This window comes from Aphelocoma coerulescens, chromosome 3, assembly GCF_041296385.1.
Source record: "Aphelocoma coerulescens isolate FSJ_1873_10779 chromosome 3, UR_Acoe_1.0, whole genome shotgun sequence".
In the NCBI taxonomy this organism is placed as follows: domain Eukaryota; kingdom Metazoa; phylum Chordata; class Aves; order Passeriformes; family Corvidae; genus Aphelocoma; species Aphelocoma coerulescens.
Window position 1 is genome coordinate 13,352,330 of NC_091016.1, and position 17,883 is coordinate 13,370,212.

The 17,883-nt window shown below is 46.3% G+C and overlaps 1 protein-coding gene across 3 annotated transcripts in view; it reads left to right on the plus strand.

The window, feature by feature from the left end:
* The window catches only part of SERTAD2 (SERTA domain containing 2), a 78,925-nt gene that overhangs the window by 42,345 nt on the left and 18,697 nt on the right, over nt 1-17,883 (plus strand). The window contains exon 1 of one of the 3 annotated variants that reach the window (XM_069009080.1): nt 14,312-14,400. The exons of 1 other annotated variant lie outside the window; for it this stretch is intronic. The gene's annotated coding sequence lies outside the window, so the exon portion shown is untranslated. Of the gene's footprint in view, nt 1-14,311; nt 14,401-14,808; nt 15,182-17,883 lie in introns of those variants that run through there. One more of the 3 variants, XM_069009079.1, reaches the window with a different exon arrangement.

Below are 17,883 nucleotides of genomic sequence, written 5' to 3' on the forward strand. Positions count from 1 at the left end.
CTTTAAATTTCTTAACAGGCTTGATGAGACAAAGCCTGGTGTGTTGGAGTGGCTGCAGGGAGCTCTGCGGCTGCTTTTGTATGATTTCAGAGGTGAATTTAGATGGCTGGAAGATAGATGGGTGCCAGATGCAGTTTGACACAGATTCCGGCAGCTGCTCCTGCGCGAGGTTTCATTAGTGGTGAGTTAGCGAGCAGCAGAGCGCCGGCGAGGCCCCCAGCGCTGCGCTGACAGCGAGAGCACTGAAACAATACAATATTCGCTAAGTGATTTTAATCTGGGAGATTAAATGACACCCAGTTGGTTTCCCGACTTAGAAAGCCAGCACAGTATAAAGCTGTTCATGGCACTCACTCTACCAGGGCCCTTGTCACATATATTTACATTGAGAGTGCTTTCCCGACCCCCTCATCCTGAAATGGGAAGAGAAGGGTTGATTTTGTGTCGCAGACATATTTTTCCATCCTAACTGTATAATGTGCTTTTAACTACAACAGGAAACATTGGCCTCACTTCAACAAATGCTTACATTGGACCGAAGTGCTCATGTGCTCCTGCTAAGCACAGGCGAAACTGTTTCAAAGATTAGGGCCTTGGTCTGTAAAGTGAACGGCTTCTTTTTTAATAGATGGGCAAGTCCCAAAATCAGGAAGCAGTTGGTATTTATGGGCTTGGGCAGTTGGGTTTGTTTTAAATAAACCAGTGTACTACAATGGATGACTTGATAGAAATGGTGGAGGAGCTGCTGTTCTCCAGGCAGATGAAGTTTTATTTGTGGAGGAACATTAAAGATTAGGACTTGGTGAAGGGAGAGTAAATGTGATCAAACTTATTTGCAATACAACCCAGGCTGACTTCAAGATTCTTCTAGGGGGACTTCATGGGCTGTATTTTGGGAACCCTTGCTGTGGCACATTTACTGTGTGGTTATTCAGGCTTTCTATAAACTTTGTGTATCTTGAATTGCTTCAGCAAGTAAATCCCTGACTAGGAAAAAAAAAAAGGCCTGATAGCTGGGGGAAAGTATGCAGGGAAGCAAACAAACAAAATCTCTTTTCTTTCATATGTGCCACCTGAATTCTGCCTTTACATATTTAACTGCTGATGTCAAACTACTCTGTTCACTTTGAGTCATTTACTATCCTCACAGTAAGCAGACAAACTAGCTCTTTTTTTTTTTCCCCTCCAATAAATATGCGAGTTGGTTGTATATGGGCTGCTGTCTTTGGATTTCAACTGTTGTTTGTTTGTGCATGTTACAGTTCTGTTTCTAGATGCCTTTGGTAAATACCCCATGCATGGCTTCAATTAAGCTTTCTATATTGAGAAAGTATGCCTTAATTTATCAGGTTAAAGATATCTCTGTTACATCAATTTGTTCACAGTGTGTTGTGACCTAATCAACTAGGGATGTAAGCCATTTCATGAGGAGTAATTACTCAACAACAAAAAATGTCTTTCTTTCCTAATAGCTGTGAGTGAGTTGGCTAATTGGAATCCATTTTGGTAGTGGCAGGTCAGCAATCAGGAGGTGGCTTTCCTGGCTGGCTTCTAGGTAGGAGGGAGAAGGTGGCAGCAACAGAAACACAGAGCTGTGGTTTCCTGAGGTCACTGGGAGAGCTTCTCTCCATTGGATTGATGTCCCATGTGCTGGGATCAGGGTGCCCTCGTGATCCCCTTTACCACCAAGTGACAGTTTGGTCAGAACCCTTTCCTGGCTATTTTTGAGGGAAAGAATTCACGAGTGGGTTGGAAATGCCAGATCTTCTTTCAAGACTTGCAAAGGAGTTCTGGTGTTGTTATTGTTAGTGGGGTCAGGGGGCTGCAGTGATGTTCCCATGTGAGAAATCTCCATGGCCTGGCTAAGCCTTGGTCAGGAGATGATGTGAAGTTTAGGGGTGATGGCTCATTATGTCTCTACTCAGATTAACTTATGACAGTGACAGAGCAATTTTTGCTTTCAGTGCTGCATCACTTAAGAGCATGAGCTGCCAGTCCTGCTAGGGGTGTCATGCAGAGGCATCTTTTAGATAATCCCACTGGTTGCTGTCCTGTTTTTCTACTTGATAGATCATTGAGGTGCATTCTGTTTTTTTCTTTTCTTTTTTTTTTCCTCCCCTCCTTGGCTTCAAACCTTGCTGAGAGGGAGGTAGAGAGGAAAATCCTCATGAATTAACATTATTTCCCTGGTGGGCTTTGCTGCCATTTTATCTAATTACGCCTGCTGTTTTCCAGATCACATTGTAAGCATTTGCATGAAGGGGCTTTCACTTACCTCCTCAAGTAAATTAAATAACAGCCCTTAGGCTGGGCTGACAGCATAATGCATTTTCATGTGGGAGATCAACAGCTCCCATACCTTGAGATGGGAAATGCTAAAATGACAGGGAAGATCTGTGCTTTTGTCTTGAATTAGGGCAACTAGATGGAGTTAAGGCCAGTTTGAAAATTCCTGCTGCTGGCTCTTGTGGTGTGTAGGGATCAGTAAGAAGAGAGAGGCACATAGAAGTCTGCAGAGGGGCACATAGGAATCTGTAGAGGGCCACAGAGAACAGACTCAGGAAGATCCACGAACTACGTGCAAGATGTGCAGGAAAGCCAGGGAAAGCAAGCCTGTTGTCAGCAGGTTTAAATGCACAGCCCTACTGGAAAGCGCGAAGGGATCTGCAAACTGTGGAAGATGGGAAGCCACAGACCTAAAGCAAGTGAGAGGTGTAGGCCCTGCCCTGAGGATGTTTACAGCATGACTTCGTGGATGAGGAAGGCTGGACTTGTGTGGAGCGCTCTGGAAATCAAAACACACAGCCTTGACTTTCATTTCCACAATAAGCCGGCCCGTAGTTTGCCTGTGCTTCATTTCTTCAATTTGCAAAATGAGGCAGTAGCCCATCTGCTGAAATGACAGTCCGCTGCTTTCCTGGCCTGACCCGTTACTCCCAATGAGTATCCAATCCCAGGAATTATCCTCCTCCAAATGTTTCAGAGCTCCTAGAGCCCTTCATGATACCAGCTTCATGGGATGATCTGGCCCCTTCATAGTCATGTGTGTTATACATCAGAAATGTAGATCAGCCCTTCCCTGGCTGTGGTCCCTCCTTCATTCCTTTGATATAGTTGGGAGCTTCTGAGGAGGAGAATGGATCGGGAACAAATAACCATGAGGAAATGTGTTTCTTCAGCTCCTGATCAGCCCAGGCTCGTCCTGGCAGAAAAGAGGATGTTGATAGGAAGACAGAGAGACAAGCTCCACCTCCCCCAACCTTTAGGCCTGGGGTAGCCCAAAATTCTGGTGTCCTCTTGGGTTCTTTCTTTACGGGACCTGAAGTGGGGACGTGCCAGCAAGTGGGCTGGTGAGCTGCACAGCCAAACTGAATCAGCACTTAGGGAGTGAGAAAGAGAAGGAGATGGACCTCTACAGCACATAGGGAATTTAATCCCTACTCTGGCATGCTCATGTTGGTCATGAATGGGGGTCAGCAACAGGAGAGGCTGCTTAGCTTGGGAGGGTGTGCCTGCCTTATGCAAAGCTCCCACCACATAGATGTTTCATGTAAAGGAAGAAAGGTGATAGGTGGTTATTTAGTTCACTGTAACTCTGTGGTGACAATGACCCTCTCAGTATTACACCTGTAATGCTGAAGTACCTTCTAGCTTTTGGTGCTAATTCCTTTTATCCTGTGTCATTGGTTAGGGATTAAGGAAATCATGCAGATCACTAAGATCTGCTTGAAGGAGTCTGCAGTGACTCGCTTTTGTCTGGGAATCCTTGCTGAAGAAGTGTGATGTACTTGTTTTTCTTTAGAAAAACAAGGTTTCTGTTCCGTCAAAACATAGTTCCAGGTTGAAGGTGGAGGACAGCTGGAAATGTTAGTGTGGTGGTGGTGTAAACACCTTTTAACTTACATGTTAAAGCATCTTGGCTTTTCCAAGTAACTAGAGAACTACTTTGTGATGCATTTCTGTGTCTGAGATGAATTTTGAATGCCAGCGAGATAATGAGATTTATCAAATAAAAAGCCTGTCTTTCACTTTGTTCAAGCTTGGCCTCATGCCTCAAATACATGGAGTTTAGCTCAGAAGCAGCTTGTAATTTGTATCACAAAACCACCGTGTGTAATTCATGATGGATGGTGGCCACTGGGTGCGGGAGGTTTGCAGTTGGGACGTGCCGACGGCTCCCGCTGACATTTGTGCCTGGTCAAAGTGGCTGCAAGGGGCAGGGGACCAGCGAATGGTCGCCACGAGGCTACCGTGGGAGAGGCTGAGGAGGTGTTTGCCTTTATAAATCAGGGATTCGGGTTTAATGTCAATCACTTTTTAGCATGAACTTGCAGGATATTCACGATGCAAGACACAGCGCTGCTTTTAACGTGTATGGGGAGATGATTCAGGACTGATACAGCTGCTTCAGAGATCTGGTAGTATACATCCCATTATCATTATTCACTCACATTATTCACTGTTAGAAAGCTTTCTAACAATTCATGATATTTCTCAAGCTCTCATCCCCTCCTCTCTCTTTCTAAAAAAACTAATTTAATTTTATTATTATTATTATTCAGATTCCTACTGTACACATCCCCCAAGCAGGTGGGAGGGGGAGTTGGTGGGTGATGACTTGGCTTTGTTGGAACTTCACTTAATGCAGGGTGGGGGCAGAGAAAATGAAGCTAAATTACGCAGATCCTGAAGGCACAGCTAGTGCACTGCATCACTTGTGAGCATGACTAGAACTGAAAATGAATCACAGCCTTGTTAGACACTGTATGTGTCAGTGCATGTGGGCAGAAATATCATTCAGCGAGAGAGAGAAAAAGACAGAGACTACATCTTTTGAAGTGTGCTGGTCCCACTGAAATTGTTGTAGTATTTAACCTAATGGGTGAGAGCTGGGAAACAGTGGGACAGCTGCTCTAGGATACTTTACCTCGTTGATTTTTATTCCTTTCTGAAAATTCAGAAGCAGTCTGGATTTGTCAGCAGTAACTTTTATTTTCTAAACAAGAAAATGCTATAATTGCAAGCTCAGGTTTGAACCCACTGTTGAGGACTTTAAAATACAACCACCCGTTAGGAGCTAGATTTGAATGTAGAGTTGCTTCAGCCTGCGTGTTCATTTTGCATTAGGAAGCAAATGTGATTTGCTCTTCGTGTAAACTTTTGATGGTTGCATGTGCACACGAACACACGTGCACTCTGAGCCAGTTCACGTATTCCAGATACAAAAATCCAGCCTGGAACTGTAACCCTGGTTCTTGCAGCTGTATCATTCAAACAGGACCTATTTCTAGAATGGAAATTGGTTTTACAGTTCGGTTGCAATGTGACAGAGCCACGTCAGGTGATGGAGAGATCCTGGAATCAGCCGGCCACTAAAATCTGCTATATCTGTGTTTGTGTTCCAGAACATACTTGCCACAGGCAATAGCAACGTTCCTAAAGAAGCTCCCCCACCTCCTGCAGAGACCTATCCATAGCAGCCAACAAGCAGCAGCCATCTTAAAATTCCCCCCTTGGCACACTGAAACCACACTTTTTCGAAGCCAGATGGAATCAACCAGTGTAGTCTTTAAGGGATCTTGGTTGTGCATTTTTGATGTTGTGCTTGGTGCCTGTGCTCAGTCATTGGCCTGTGATGTGTGATGTGTTGTCTAATTTAAAAGCTGATGATTCTAGATACTAGCCTGAGTTTTTAAAAAGTGGCTAGAGATGTGTGGTTTCTCCTTTATCCCCCTCCTACAGACCAGGTGCTTTGTACTTTCTGAACATGCAGTGGTTTTTGAACGTTGTGAAGGATGTAAACTGCAGCTGAGAACACAACAGTGCACCTCCCCCTGCCCAAAAAAAAAAAAAAAAAAAAAAAGGGAAAAAAGATAAAAACCTCACCATCAGTAGATTTTAAAAATCCTGGTCATCATGTGGCATTCCTAGAATGTCCATACTTACTAAATGAAAGAGGCAAAATGGGGATAGCTTGTGATTTTCTGACTCTTAATGTGACTTTTTTGGGAGAAAGGCAAGGAAGGGACCCGTACTTGCGACAAGTTAAAAATAAGTTTTAATTACTTAGAGTAAAAACATGTTCTGAAAAGTAAAGATTTTGGACTTAATGTGCATGGAACAAAAGGCCGTTGTGAGCTATGTACGAGAGTTGCTGCGAGTTTGTATTCTGCCCTTTTTTTTCTGTGGGAGTTATTTCCTGTTGTTGACTAGAGTTCTTTATTTAGAACCACCTAGCTACTGAATGACGGCTCGCTTGCAAGAAGAAAAAGTGTGATTAAAACTTGCTAAGGCTTATTCCAAGATCTCCCCACTTCCATTTATTTAAGGGGAACCTTTGCTAAATGAAAGAAAGTAAAGTTCAAAACAACAAATGCATTTCCTTCTCATTATTGTGCCCACATCAGCTGTGGCAGCTAGCAAAAAGATCTTGGGAGGCTGAGGTCTTTCACCTGAACATCTCACAGAAGACAGTGTTTCTCTAACACAGGTGATTTGGTTTAGATTGTTCTGGGTTTAAAATCAAAGCAAACCCATCAAATGCTGGGCCTCTATTTTTGCAAGCAGGAGTAACGCACTGAGGTTCTTGGGGGCAGCTCTTTCTATGAATGCCACAACTTGAGTAAGCAGCAGGTACTTGCACTTTCCCAGCTGCTCAGAGAAGAAAGTTTCCTTTGAAGAGCACTGCCTGCAAAAAGAGGTTTCTGTATGTTGACCTGCTTGGGAATAGTATTTGGGTATGTGTGTGGAGTCACCTTATCAGCACTTTGACATCTGCCTAACTTCTTTTGCTCTTGTGGCAGGGGCTGAACATCCAGCAGGAGTAAAGTAAAGTTAGCAGAAGAGCGGATTCAGAGGGGGGAGAAAAAAGAAAAAGATATAACATGAAGGTTGACTACTGTAGGTAGTAGGTAAGCAAGTGAAGTAACTGGGGTTTATTATGACTTTTTTGCTTAGCAGGAATCACACTAGGAATGTCTCCTGGGTGTGGATGATTAGAAAATGCACTGGGGCATGAGTGATAGCAGATGGACAATCATCCCTGCTTGGCTTGGCTGGCCCCTTGCTGTGAGCCTCTTGCAGAGGGTGCCCCTTTCTGCCCAGGGCTTGTGGAAGAGCTGGTGCCTTTCTCTGCACTGCCTGGGGCTGGCTGCTCTGGGTGGGCAGGTACTTCACTCTACAGACAGGAGTTATGGCTCAGTCGTTGGCACCTTCCCTTCTGCAAATGAATCTGGTAGAAACTGGTTTGTTGAACCTCTGTAGGAAAGTGGATCTCTGTGAAAGAGAGAGGGGTTTGGGAGCCTTCTGCCCATCCCATCTGTGCTGGGAAAGTTTGTGGCTGGGAGAAGCAGCAGGGAAGGCCTCAGTGATACACCTCGTGTTATTTTCATCTCCTGCTGCTGTCCAGTGGTCAAACAAGGGAAGACCCTGGACTCCGTAGCAGCACCATCAATGGGAATGCAGCTCCTCTGCCTTGTTTCTTGGGTCTGCTCCTTTCCGTTGACTTGTTCCCTTCTGTACTCCAGTTATGTCTCTGAGTTGCCCCCTCACCAAGGCTAAAATAAAAATAAAAGGGGGAAATTATTACTGTTTGACCAACCTGCTTATGGCTGTCACAGAAAACCATTTTTGGCTTTAGGGAGCTGTATGCCACGTGCAGCATCTTCTTCCCTACCTCTGTGCTATCCCTGCTCACGACATCTCTTTTTTCTTTCTTTCTTTTTTTACCTACAATTTTCTTTTGCACCCCTGCAAATGCTCACACATGCTATGTCATATGGGTGTGACCAGACAGGAGAGCTGCCCCTCCTCTCTTCCAGACCCCTGCCACATTTCAAGGACATTAGCACCCCAGAGCCACTGAGGGAGGAAAGAGAGCATTAAGAGGTGTGAAAGGAAGGGGACTGTGATGATAAATGGTGGATTTTCAGCTTTTTTTCCTTTGTCCTGTTGGTAGAACCTAAACGCTGGGTGGGTTTGCAGTGATTTAGTGTTTCATCCTTGCTTGGGAATACTAATTAGGTGTAAACCTCTTTTAGCCTTTGGCTAATGGTCATTATAAATGAACAGCTTCCTTTAAAGTGAAATAACATAAAAAAATGGTTAGAGGAGAACCTAAATTAATTTGTATTTGTACAGTTCCCTTTTTCTTCAGAAAGATAAAATGCATTTCTGACGGTTACGGGGTGGTTTTAGGTAGAGTTAAGAAATGCAGACATCACCCACAGTCTGTTTACCTGCATATACAGTATGAGCTTCTGCTGACTCTTAGCTGTCCTAGCACTAGGGAATGTAGAAAGACAAAATGAATCATTACCACAGGCATAGTCACTAAAAGCATCCGATGTACTCATTCAAGCTTTTTTTGTTGTTTTTAAATCTCCTCTTTGCACAAAATCTAAGGAGTCATACATTTTGTGAAGGGTTAAAACAGAAAGACTTGTGCATTCACTGCATTGACTCAATGAGTTCAGTTCTATATGATCTTCAATTATTTGTAGAGGAACAGGATGGCAGTGGGAGTTAATGCTGCTACATTTGATGTTCTTGTGCTAGGTTTTCTGCCAGCTCCTTTTTTTTTTTTTTTTTTTCTTCCTCTTCTAAATTTGGCCCTGCAGATTCAACTTCTGTTTTATAGGGGTTTGTTGGTTTTGGCTTTTTGCTCTTTTTTTTTTAAAGAAGTGGTGTAGGTCACTCACTGTTTACTTAAAATTAGACCCTCGGAAACCTCTGTCTGAAAGGAGTACAGATAAACATCGTCTGTAAAGAATTTTGCACCTGGAACAGTCAGAGGAGGGATTTATCATTGCAAATTTGAATTACTTTGAAAATGCCTCTATCTTGGTAAGCATTCTTTGAATCTAGAGGCTCTAAGAGGCTGCAGAAGCTAGTTTTAAACAATAGGCCCAAGCCCCCAAAACTGCGTAGGAGCATTAATATGCTCTACAGGTTATATTCCAGCCAGCAGAAGCAGCTATAGGTGAGTGCATTCATTTGGATATCCATATATTAACTCATATTTTCATATAAATAAGGATTGAAATAGCTTGTTGTTGGTTTGGGTTTTGGTTTGGCTTTTTTTTCTGGTAATGCATCTGAGCACAAACACATTAAACTCCAGTGGCACAGTTTTAAGTCCTGCATAACGTATTGAAATGCTGTGTAGCATCCTACATCAACACTGTAGGCACAACACCATTTTGATTGTGCCCTTCCAGCTTCAAACTCCTTGTCACTGTTGTACAATGCTTTAATGCAACCAATCTGAGCAGGAACATCCACTTCTAGAAGCCTCTGGTCACCCCAGTGGTGGCCCCATTTGGTCTATCAAGCCTTTGGCATTTCAGCAGGGTTGAGCAGTGCTAAACATATTCCAACCTGCCTATGCAGCCAGGCCTCTTCCAGGTTTCAAGAGTGCTTAGGAAGAGTGTGGGGGCATTTGTGCTCCAGAAATGTGTGGCTCCATGGAGAGCTTTGTAGGAGTAGCTTTGCTTCAGGGAAAGGTTGTAGTCTGTGCAGTGCTCAGGGTAAGCCAGAGCAGTAGAGCTGCTCTCCCCTGGTGAACAAGGAGCAGCAGGTGGTTCCTCGGCATTGGGAATGTGGTGGTGACCTTTGTGCTGAAGTGTGTGTGGCTTGCATGTTTGACAGCCCCACGTTGTTAAGATTTTCAGGCTCATGTTGGGTTTGTGCTCAAGACTGGTGGGTGGCCTGAAGTCTTCTGGCTTGATTGCAGCGACATCTGTTTACACCAGTGGTTAATTAGGCCTGAAGACTGGCCATCTCTCTATTTTTCCCCACCGTTTCTGTGTTTTTTCTTGATTAGAAGTATTCCCTCCTTGACTCTAAAACAGAGGCTTTGGTTTTATCTGCAGATTTTTTTTCCCCTCTTGATCCACTGGCCGTGGTATGAGATGAATATCAGGACATCAGCGTAGCCTCTCTTCAAAGAAGTAACCAAGTGTTCCAGAAAGGAATGACTTGTGCTCTTGACAGAGACTGCAGAGTGAGCATTGAAAGGGAAAGAAAAGCTGAAATTGTTTGAAACTCAGCTCAATGCAGAGTACAATTCACTGTGTCACAAGAAGCAGGATTGGAAAGGGGAGACCGTTTCAGGAGCCTGTTTGCTGTACAGGCAGTGCCAGTGTGAACAGTCTGGCCTGGGCCAGGAGTGAAGCACATCTTGCAGGGGATGCAGCCTGAATGGGATTTGGAAAGGAGCACAGATTTTTATAAAAAGGCAGAAAGATGTGAGGAGATGTACAGCGGTGGTAGGCAGCCTGAACCTCTGTCAAAGGACAGTCTTTCAGCTGGAGCAAGGATGATGAGCACCAACAGTCTCCAGAGGACTGGGAGTGCACAGGGAATTACAGAGGGAGGGAGTCATCGCAGTGCATGAGGAATGCAGCAAAACCTCCTCTGACTAAGCCAGCTAATGCACACTGCATTTTTTTTTTTCTTTCCTGATAATCCTGTTCCATAATATTTCCTTAATAATTTAGTATGTGAAGAGTAGCCCTTCAGAAAAGCATCTAAATCACCAAATCTTACTTTCAGATGAAACCTTGTCATCCCTGTCGTTCGCACAAGCTGGGGATTTTTATTGGATATGGCTATTTGAGGGCTATCCTAGAATTAAGGGTTGAGTTTTTTCCTTAGTTACTTAATGAATTTACCATGTGGCACAAGCCTTGGTACTGCCAAGCAATAGCTTTCTATTACGAGACTGTGCAGGCCTGATCCTGCGTTACCGAAGCCAAAAGCAGTATTTGGGAAGCGACGTTGTCATCAAAATCTGTAGGAAGCTTAGAATGACTATACAAAAGGGGTTAGTTGCACTCAGAATATTGATTCGTGAGCTCCCTGTTTTTTTGCATCGCTGTTCATTTTACCCAAAGAAGATCAACTGCCCAACTGGACATATAATATATGATACTGCATTAGAACTAAGGCTGCATTTGGTCATACTCATTAATTAAACTGATTTCTCCTGTAGGGTTTTTTTTTTTTCCTAGAGAACTAACCAAGAATGATAATTAAGCATATTATGCATTCTAGGGAACGGTGTTTCTCCTCCTGCCACAAAAACATTAAAGGAGAAAAATATGAACTAAAGCAGAAAATAAGGGGCAGGGGGAAAAGAGCTAAAATTGGAGTGAGAAGGGATAGAGCATTCCTTTCTTTGGTTTTTACTGACTCCTGTGCCTTGGGACACATGGGACAGCCTTGTTAGAGTAGAAGAGTTGCACCACCAAAAAAAAAAAGAAGAAAAAGCCACTGAAATCCCAAGGAAAGCAGCCCAGCTCCCAGGTGCAGCTCCCTCCCTGCTTGTGTACAGGTGCAGACTGCAGTAATGCAACACCCCAATTTTTTATCGAGGAACTTGTGTGTTTTTGTGCCTGAGCCTTGCACGAGAAGGGCCCTACTCTGAAAGGAGCCTGTAAGGAGACAGCGCGAAGTGTGAGCAGTGTTTAATCGTGCTTTTGCTTGCAGTGTGCTTTCTCCTTACCCAGGAGAGGCACACTGCTCGCCAAGGAGCGCTGCTCGAGTGGAACGAGCAGCTCTGGCTGTAGGCAGGCCCTTTGTTTAGCTTTTCCCAAGTTACCAGTGCTGAGGGGGTCTTTATTTGCAAAAAGTTGTCTGCTCTGGGGGCAGTATTAGGTGTTTGCGTGCCAGCTCCTGCATGCACCAAAGCAAAGACATCCAAGGAGAAAATGAAGTTGTGTTGCACAATTACCTGATGAAATCTCATGGTATTCATGTGTACTGCAATCAGAAAGGAAAAGGCTGAGGATGCAATTAGAAGCATAGGAAGCAGTTCACTCCCTCCATTTTTGAAAAACGCAAAGGATGCCAACATTCCAGCACGCCAAACTTTGCCACTCTTTCCTAGTTAGTACACATGTGGATGGGCAGATTACCTGGCAGTCTGTAGTGTTTCTAATGAATTGATTTATGAAGTCCAGTGTCTGTTTCCTCCTTCCCAATCTTTGATTTCTGTGTGTTCATTTATTATCTTGTTCATTTATTTATCTTCAATGCAGGGATGGTTTTTGAATGATCTTCATGAGACCTGGCCTCAATCAGACAGGCTTTGACCATCCTTGCTCAAAGCCAGGGCTGCACTCAGACTATGCCTGTAGCCCACATCAGGTCAGTACTGCTGCAGAAAGACACAGCTCAGCTCCTTCTCTTTTAGCGTGTCATCTTCACATGTGAGCAGCTCAAGGGCCTGTGTCAAGGCTACGGCGGCTCAACTAAATCTGTGCTGCTGCTCCCTGGGAAGCCCATACATGCATGGTTCTGAAATGGGATGCATTTTGGGTGGCTCCTCCTTTCAGACACTCAGACTTTCCCCCCTCTGGCTCCCACAGGCACTGGAAACCTCTGCCGATACACTTCCTAGCACAGCATTTTGTGGCTCCGTTGCAGGCTGCATCTCTGTGCTTACTGATGTGTTTGGGCAAACTGCATTTGTGTCTTGCAGGTCAGGCAGCTCCAGAGCTGCAGAGCACAGTTTTTTGGCCAGAAAGGTCTCACTCAATCAGGTGTGAGGCCATGTGAGGAGCAGTCGGCAGTGGGATTATTCTCCTTGCGTAGCCCAACCTCGTCCCGCCGTGCTGGAGCCTGTGCTGTGCACGAAGCACAGGAAGGAGCTCTATTCATATCGATTCGTATCGTGACCTATGCTCAGCTGGGAGTGCTTCTGAGTGTGGTTGCAGGTTGTACTAGTTGTGTTCAGAGGCACAATCTGAGTTACAGCGTGACTGTAAACTCCTGCCAAGAAAGACTCGGGAAGTTACAGTAGGAAACAGAAGGGGCGGTGAGCTTTTTCTTATGCTGGTGTAAAACTGGAGCAACCGAGCAAAGTCAGAAGCATTTAAAACTCGGATGACACAGGCTCAGGCTTTTTACTGTCGAGTGTAACATGGCAAGATCAGGGCTGTGCATATCGGGCTGGAGCCCAGCTGCTTATTTAGCAAATGTTTGTGGTTCTGCCTCTGGTGCCGGTGATAGCGTGCACACACCCAGGCACGGGGACTGTAAACCTGCTGCGGACTTTGAGCTCCGGAAGGCAGGCACTGCTCGGCTGGGCGCATCCACGGCACAATTGCGCAAGGCCAGATCCCGCTGTGTTACAAATCTGGTGTAAAGGAGGGAGGAATGGGGCCCTGAAATTCAGTGAATCTGACATGCAAAAAACCCCAAACAACCCAGTCAACAATGTGCAAGTATTACAAATACTCTGTGTGGCTTTGGAGCAGGCAGAAGCCCACTGAAGAGGTATCACTCAGACCCTAAAGAAAATGAACCTTTTCCTTTTATTTAGTGATTTTACTGTGGCACTAGTAATTTCAGGAAGAGACTTGTTTCCCCAGGCAGAAGGACCAAATTTCAGTGCCTTGCTGCTGGAAAGTATCCAGCCAGGGAGATTCTGGTTTTAATGTTTACCAGCTCCTGGGCAATTAGCGAATCACTCGTCAAAATCTAGTAAACGGTTTGTGAATAGCTCTGCAGATTGGTTTAGGGCTAACTCTGTGCCACAGATACGGAATGAGAGAGCTTGGATCTCCTCAAAGGAATGGCTGATAGCACGGGTGGAAAAGGAAAGGTGTGCTGAGGCCTCCAAACTGGCAAAATAAAACATCAGTTTTTAAATCTGATGCCTTTTCCTCCCTTTTTAGTGAGTTCAGCAGAGTGCTCAAGTGCCAGGCCTGGTATTTAAACACCAATTGGATGGGGACATTTCAATTATAATTTTAAGAATCCATAAAATCAGCACATAATCTCCTTTTATTTTGGTAGATTCACTATTTTAATTGTTTGGTGGTGTTTTTCTTTTGTGGATTTTTGTCAGATACCGTTTCCAGCGTAAGGAAACCTTTCTTCTGAAAGTATCCTTCTTTTCCTTTTCGGTTTCCTGACTGAAAATGGAACTTAGTTTCTAGCAAGACCATCATCTTGATTGATCACAAATCATTACAGACCGTTTTGAGCATAATACCTAAACGAGTTGTGGTATTAATGACTAATAATCGCCTTTATATTAGGTCTTAAAGCTTTATTGTCCCGAAGTACAACCGGTTTAGTGGAACATGAAAGGCCAGAATGATCCGAGATGCCTGCCGGGGCTACAGCCAAAACTGTAAGGTGTTTGGATCGCCTTTAACAGCGCCGGCTGGGATTACAGCCCCTTTCAGAACACAATCATTGAGGTGACTTAAAATAATCGTCTTCTTTCCAGATAGCGCCTGGTGCCGAGCGCTTCCCTCCTTCCCCCAAGTCTTCGCGCGCTCGAACATCTCCGTTTGGCCTCATTTTTGTGCTTCGGTGGTATCTGCACAGCCCAAACTAGCAGCGAGGATTCCACGGACGGGGGCCGCCGCCTCCCTCGGCTCCCAGGTGAGGTCCCGGGGCGGGGGGCGGGCGCTCCGGGCTTTCTCCACATCCCCTTCTCGCCCCCGCTCTGCTTGGCCGGGCCGGGACTGACCGGAGGTGCGGGGGCAGAATTTTGGGTAGTACCGGGACAACCCGGGGCCAGCCCCAGGCGGGGAGCAGGGCTGGCCGAGCCCCGTGCCCCGGCCGGGTCCCCGCCACCGGATAGCAGGGATACTTGTCATATTTGCGGTCGGGGCGCGCTGGCACCCGCCTTTGTGCCGGCCCGGCGCTCCCCGGGGAAGCCGCGGCGGCTGCGGGGGCCGCGCCGCCCGCCCGGGGCCGGGGCACGCGTGGGCAGCGCGGGGAGCCGGAGCGGGGGAGGAGCAGCAGCAGCAGCGGGGGTTGGGGGGGGCGGGGGAGGAAGGCCGGGGTCGAGGCGGAGCTTTGACGCGGGCCGGAGGGTGAGGAGCTCGCCGGAGCCGCCCCTGTCGTCAGTGCTGGCGGCAAGTGCTGGGAGCCGGGGCTGGTGGTGCCTCCTCCTTCTCCTCCTTCCTCTCCTCCTCCTCCATTGTATAATGCTGCGTGATCGCAGCCGCCGGGGCAGAGCGGAGGCTTAAATCCTCACGCCGCCTGCTCCTGCCTCCTCCTACTCCTCTTTTCCTCCTCCTCCTTTCCTCCTCCTCCGCATCCCACCCGGCCCCTCCCCGGAGCGGCGCGGCGAGGAGCGACATATGGAGCTGCTCTAGGGCGAGAGTTTCCGACCTCCCCCTCTCCATGCTTTAGTTCTCAGGTGGAGCTGCATGTGGTGAGTGGGGCTGGGGGCTGCGGGGTATCGGGGGGGGGAGGTGGGGACCGGGGACAGCCCCCCACCCCCTCTGGCTTTGCGAGTCATCGGGGCTTGTTTTATCTCTACCTTTAAATTGGTGCCCGGGCAGAGAAACCCGGGGCGGGGATCCTCTCCCTCACCTCCGGGGGTGTTCGTGCTGAGATGAGCAGAGGGGGGAGAGCGGCGGAGTTGACCTTAAAATACGCCCCCTCCCCCGCCGATGCGGGGGGATCCCGAGCCGAAGCAGGTGCGGGTAGCTGGAATATACTTTTTTATCGAGGTGGCTGTGCCGGCCCCGGTAGTGCGGCCGGTTGTGCTCTCCGGAGCCGGGCTCCCTCCGACGCCAAGAAAGCCGCGCCACCCCGGTAAGTTCGCGTGTGCGCCGGGGAGCCCCTGGAGCCGGGGGCTGCAGCCTTGCTCCGTTCTCCCAGCAAGAGCGGGGGCTTCGGGGAACCCCGAAAAGTGCGTGCCGTAGTGCCGGGAGAGCTAAAAGGGCCTGGGGGAGACTTTCACTCCGCTGTAGCAAAGCTGACATATGGCTGGGCAGGAGCCGGCTGGCCCCGCTGCCTGGCCCTTTTCAGGGGTTGGTGTTAGGGCAGGGGATTAGCCTGTCTTTTCCCTGAGCAATAGCGCGCATGGGTCTTCCTGGGGAGCGCCGCCAGCACGGAGAAACAGGCGTCTGGGGGGCTTTTGTGGGTAAGGTGGTTCATCTTTTGGAAGCGATGGCAAAAAATATATTTGTTAGGATTTTCTTCGGGGCGGATGAACGCTTGAAAAAAAATCCTTTTGCGGTGCCACTTTGATTTAGAGCGTTGGCTGCTTTACTCACATCAGGATCTGGAAAAATAAGTTCTTCTTAAGCATGAAAATAGGAGTACAGTTACCTGCTGTCATTTCTTGCGTTTTGTGAAGCACAGCTGGAAAACCCAGGGCCACTTTTGTTGGAAATCTATGGAGGGGTTTGTGTGTTGTCCAGTGGGCCCCTTGGTGGCTGATTTACAGCTGTGGGTCAGCTGCTGGTGTAAAATAAAGCGAATCTGCTCATTTTATCTCCATCCGGGGGGAGGCTGTCAGCTTCTTTACCCGAACTTCAGTGCAGCACGCCAGAGCTGTTGCGTGTGGCGGCGTGTGCTCAGACAGATCCAAGGCTCTCGGGAGCAGGAAAGTCCAGGCTTCTGCATCTGGTGCCTGGTGCAGTCATCAGGGTGACTCTGGCTGCTGTCAGTGGGTGCTGGATTTGGCCTCTGTAGAATGTACTATTGCTCAAACAACGGTGGGAGAGGGCTTGGCTGCCCCAAACACCAGTTTTATGCTTGTGTCTCTCAAATGAGTAAACACTTGCTATGTGTGTGAGTTCAAACAATGCTTTCTACCTTTTTTATTCTGATAATTTTAGGCATGCACCTGCACAAATGAAGTTATGGACTCTCACAGGGTACAAAATTGACAGAGGCACCTCAGTTTGCATCTAAGGGCACAGGAAGCTTTCACGTGGTAAAACAAACTATAAAAATGTTTTCTTTAAAATGATTGCTCTAGAAATTAGCCAGCTGATTTAGCAGGGTAAATTGAAAGTAGGCCTTTCTGGCTGAAGTTAAAATGCATGCATTTTTACATAATAGGATGGTATCTTTGGATTCTGATTTAACATAATGAGCCAGTGGTGGTGGTAGAGATAGGAGGAGGATTAGCAGTTTGTGCTGCTGGACAGGTATCCGAGAGCGTGTCCTTCAGAACACTTCCATTGTTCAGGCAAGTAGTGCAGCATCCAATGTAGCAGCTCTAGATATTCCTCCTCTCGTGACTGATCCTGCTTCCATTTAAGCTGGTAGCAGCAACCACCCACTCCTTTTCTGCAGGAACTGGATTGGACTGCTAACAAATGAAGCTAGACTTTGTGCATATTAAAACACTGCTTTGATTTTTGTGTCAAGCTGATTTCTTTTTCTCTGAAGCTGATTGAAAACAAACAGACACTTGATAGCCATAGGTCCTTCAGGTTTTGTCTGTAGATGAAGCAGTCTTAAAGAGCATTAAATACTTCTGTAGGTGCTGATTTATTAAGAGTTGTAATTGTGTTCCTTTATCCACCTGCACTTTTTAATGGGAAAGATGAAATAAAGAGTTTCACAGTGGAAATAATAACATAAATATAGCAAGTGCTCAAACTGTCTGCCTGAGAGGCATCAAGGGCTTTGAGATAATGTCCTAATAGCAAGGAAACACTCAAATTTCATATTCAAAATTTATTTTTTTAGCTTCCATGAAGTACAGCAGATTTTTTGCAATATCTAGTTTGAAGGATTTTGCCATCATTCACACAAGCTGCTTTTATTTTTTCAATAAATATTTCATTGGGAAAACATTTTTTTTTTAGGAACTCTGACTTTTTTCACACTGATGTAAAGCACTCCTGGCACAGTTCATCTCTGGCAGTGCTAACACTAGACAGGTGATCCAAAGTACTTGTGACTATTTTTGCTTTTATGTAACATCTTAAAGTGTAATCTGTCAAACAAGGAGAATGCAGTACTTTGAAAGTGCAAGTAGTCTTCTGGTGATCTACTTCTTATAAGGGTTGGGTAGCAAGAGAGACACTTTCTTTTAACTCAGCTTTATAGTGTAACTGGCTCACAAGGAGACAGCTCCAGTTGCAGTGGTTCCTTAACATGCACACGAAT